Raw genomic sequence first — 4,210 nt, 5'->3', positions numbered from 1 at the left:
GTGATTCACCCAAGTCCCATATCAGTAGTATGAAACAGACCTAGATTAATTCTAGGCACAGAGCTCTAGATTCTCTATACAACTCTGACTCTATAACAGTGAATAAAAAGCAAAAGCAGTGCTGCTATTTGTATACCATTTATCATTTTTGTTTGTTTTGTTTTTGCCAGTCCTGGGCTTGAACTCAGGGTCAGGGCACTGTCCCTGAGCTTGTTTTCACTCAAGGCCAGTACCCTACCACTTGAGCCACAGTGCTACCTCTGGCTTTTTCTGTGTATGTGGTACTGAGGAATGGAGCCCAGGGCTTCATGCATGCTAGGCAAGCACTCTACCACTAAGCCACCTTCCCAGTCCAAGGAGATTACTCTAAGGAGGAGCTTCAATACCTATGCGCATCTGATCATACAAAATAATAATAGAAAGTAACTCTAGAAAATGGGAACAAAAGGTTTTATCTTTGTTGTTTTTTCTTTTAGTATAGAACACTGCACAAATTTACTTGTCATCCTTGCACAGGGGCCATGCTAATCTTCTCTGTATCATTCCAATTTAGTATATGTGCTGCCTAAGTGAGCACTTCTTTTTCTTTTTGCCTTGCTGTTCGTTTATCTGTTTTTAGGGAATAATGGAGGGCACAGAAATGGAAGAACATCCAGTACTAGTGGCTTATGCCTGTCATCCTAGCTACTCAGGAGGCTGAGATCTGAGGATCGTGGTTCAAAGCCAGCCTAGGCAGGAAAGTCCGTGAGGCTCTTATCTCCAATTAGCTACCAGAAAACTGGACATGGCATGATGGCTCAAATGGTAGTGCTCTGGCCTAAAGCTGAAGAGCTCAGGGACAGTGCCCAGGCTCAGAGTTCAAACCCCATGACCAACCAAAAAAATAAATAAATGGTACCACATAGTAACCCCCCAGTTACTCAGGAGAGTACATAGGAGGATTGCAATCCAGGCAAAAAGTGAGACTCTATTAGAAAAATAAGCAAAAAGAAACGAAACAAGGGGCTGGGAAGGTGGCTCAGTCATAGAGTGTTTGCCTCACATGCTTGAGGCCCTGAATTCGATTCCTCAGCACCACATAAGCAGAAAAAAAGCCGGAAGTGGCTTTTTGGCTATAGCTCAACTGGTAGGGCGTTAGCCTTGAGCTGAAGAGCTGAGTGATAGTGCCCAGGCCCAGAGTTTAGCCCCACAGCTGACAAAAAAAGAAACAAAACAACAGGAAGTATGGCTCAGACCGTATAGATCAAAAAGCTAGAAGTAACTATGGCTCAAATAAGAAAGTGCTAGTATTGAGCACAAAAGCTCAGGGATAGTGCCCAGGCTCTGCATTCAATCCCTAGGACTGGCACCACACAAACAAACCTGAACTCTGGACCAAAAAAAAAAAAACAAAACTGTGTACACCCTATTAAACAGTAACCTTCCCTTATCCACTACCACGTGAGCCACACCCTACAGGGAGAGCCCTTTAGTAAGAGACTGTAGGAAGGGGCCTGTGCAGCTCCACACTGCTGATCTCAGAGGTGTCTCCTCATTTGGCTGTTTCTGAATTGTAACCTTTATAATATATGATAGTGATTTTAAGTACTGTGCATAGATTCCCTCAACTCTATGAGTCTTCTAGCAAATTACTCGGGATTTAAGAACCTTTAAATTTGAGGTTAAAGCTACTCAGAAGTTACCATTCTAGAGGCATGGAGACTCCGGAGTGACTGGAACCTGAGGTAGTGGCATCAAGAGGACTGTACCTTGAACTTGGGACTCTGCAGTGACTTGAGGTGGCTATCAGACTGAAATACATCCAGCTGGGGTGGAAATGGTCAGTTCATTCTTTGACAAAATTCTGACTAGTGTTATATATTCCAAACAAGAAACCTGCTCTTTAAATATATATGGGTGATACTGGGATACTCCACCCTTTCCAGGGGATAGAAGGTTAAAAAAAACTTTCTCTGGGGCTGGGAAGGTGGCTCAGTGGTAGAGCGCTGAGGCCCTGGGTTCGATTCCTCAGCACCACATAAGAACAAAGAAAAAAGCCGGAAGTGGTGTTGTGTTTCAAGTGGTAGAGCGCTAGCCTTGAGCTGAAGAGCTGAGAGACAGCGCCCAGGCCCAGAGTTCAGGCCCCACGACCGGACCCCTCTCCTCCCCACCCAAAAAAAAAAAAAAGACTTTCTCTGTCACATACTTCCAGTCAGGATATTCCGGCTTACCTGACTGCCAAAACAAAGTGGTCAAAAGAGCATTGATTAAAACCTCTGAGGGGCTGGGAAGGTGGCTTACTGGTAGAGTGCTTGCCTAGCATGCACAAAGCCCTGGGTTCAATTCCTTAGCACCACATAAACAGAAAAGGCTGGAAGTGGTGCTGTGCCTCAAGTGGTAGAGTGCTAGCCTAGAGCAAGAAGCTCAGGGACAGTGCTCAGGGCCCTAGTTAAAGCCCCAGGACTGGCAAAACAAACAAACAAACAAAAAAAAAACAAAACTAAAACAACAACAAAAACCCTCTGAAATTGTGAGCCAGTACAAACCTTTACTTAAGTCAGTTTTCTTGAGTATTTTGATATCACTAAGAAACAGAATAATGATTATTTTGCTTTTTGTTTTTGTTTTTTTGGTTGGTTGTGGGTCTTGCTGAGCTCTTTCACTCAAGGTCACTTTGAACCACAGCACTACTTCTCATTTTCTGGTGGTTAATTGGGTAAGAGTCTAATGGACTTTTCTGCCCAGGTTGGCTTTGAACTGTCATCCTCAGATCTCAGCCTCCTGAGTAGCTAGGATTACAGGTGTGAGCCACCGGCACCCGGTTTAAGGAACTTTTAAAACTTAAAATATCCGGGGCTGGGAAGGTGGCTCAGTGGTAGAATGCTTGCCTTGCATGCCTGAGGCCCTGGGTTTGATTCCTCAGCACCACAAAAGCTAAAAGAAAAAAGCCGGAAGTGGCGCTGTGGCTCAAGTGGTAGAGCGCTAGCCTTGAGCTGAAGAGCTCAGGGACATCGCCCAGGCCCAGAGTTCAGGCCCCACAACTGGACCCCCCCCCTAAAAAAAAAGCCTTAAAATATCCATATAGCTGATGCAATTTTTGTGTATATTAAACTGCAAAACAGTATCATGTCTTTACAATGCAGGATTTCATCTGTTTTTGCAGGTATTATAGGCCACTTACTTTTCAGGGTCAACGTTTTCCAACGTAATACCCATGGCATTAAGCACAGTAAGCACATAAAATTAAATTTAAAAATCCAACACTTATATTTTACAGTAAAAAGGGAAAGCAACATGCTGTTCATAAAATATTTTATTTTCTTAAAACTCTTCATTTTGATAGTACTGAGACTGAACTTGAGTCTCATATTTGCTTGGCAAGTGCTCTACTACTTAAGCCTGGCCTCCAGTCATTTTTGTTTCAGTGCTTCTGTTTATTTTTCGTATAAGTTCTTGTGTTTTTGCCTGCTGCCAGTCCTGGATCATAATCCTCCTACCTCAAGTTAGCTGGGACCATAGCTTGTACCACTGAGACTAAACTTCAACCCTCTTAACAGTAGATAAAACTAGAGACAGACATATTGATGTAGCAAGCTGCAAGAGAAACAAATCTAAGAATAATAAACCTGCTAATAAATATATTATAGGAGCTGGGAAGGTGGCTCAGTGGTAGAGCGCTTGCCTTGCATGCATGAGGCCCTGGGTTTGATTCCTCAGCACCACATAAGCCAAAAAAAAAAAAAAAAAGCTGGAGGTGGCACTGTGGCTCAAGTGGTAGAGTGCTAACCTTGGGCTGAAGAGCTGAAGGACAGGCCCAGAGTTCAGGCCCCATGACTAAATAAATAAGTAAATAAGTAAGTAAATATAATGTTCTGTATCTATTATGTGCCTAAATTGTTTAGTCATTATTTTTAGCCCTACTCTAGAAAATTGTCCCAAATTACTTTGATTCACTGTGTATTAGGCCACAAGAGTCAGAAGCACCTTCTATGCTATGCCAGGTACTAAAAGCCTATGTCAAGCTAGACTGACACCCAACAGCTTCTGTTTATCAGGTTCCTTTCTGAAATACCAAGCCAAATGGACATAGATGTTTTAAATACACAATATGAAAGAGTAAAACAAAGCAAAACAAAAATAGAAGTGCTAACACAGTGCCAAGGTATAAAATATCTTTCCTAGAAATAAGCTCTATTTTTACAGTGACACCAAGACCTATTATGTCATCTGG

The 4,210-nt window shown here is 42.7% G+C and overlaps 1 protein-coding gene and 1 non-coding gene across 5 annotated transcripts in view; both read right to left on the bottom strand.

Moving 5' to 3' along the window:
• Abhd18 (abhydrolase domain containing 18) overlaps positions 1-4,210 on the bottom strand; it is a 32,109-nt gene that overhangs the window by 24,555 nt on the left and 3,344 nt on the right. The gene's annotated exons all lie outside the window — the stretch shown is intronic.
• LOC138827059 (U6 spliceosomal RNA) lies at positions 472-577 on the bottom strand. Its single transcript, XR_011371935.1, has one exon. It is a non-coding gene; the product is annotated as a U6 spliceosomal RNA (small nuclear RNA).

The sequence above is a fragment of the Dipodomys merriami genome, unplaced genomic scaffold, assembly GCF_024711535.1.
Source record: "Dipodomys merriami isolate MVZ:Mamm:240054 unplaced genomic scaffold, mDipMer1.0.p SCAF_15, whole genome shotgun sequence".
NCBI lineage: Eukaryota > Metazoa > Chordata > Mammalia > Rodentia > Heteromyidae > Dipodomys > Dipodomys merriami.
Note: the sequence above shows the minus strand (reverse complement) of the source record. Positions and strands in the feature narration are given on the sequence as shown.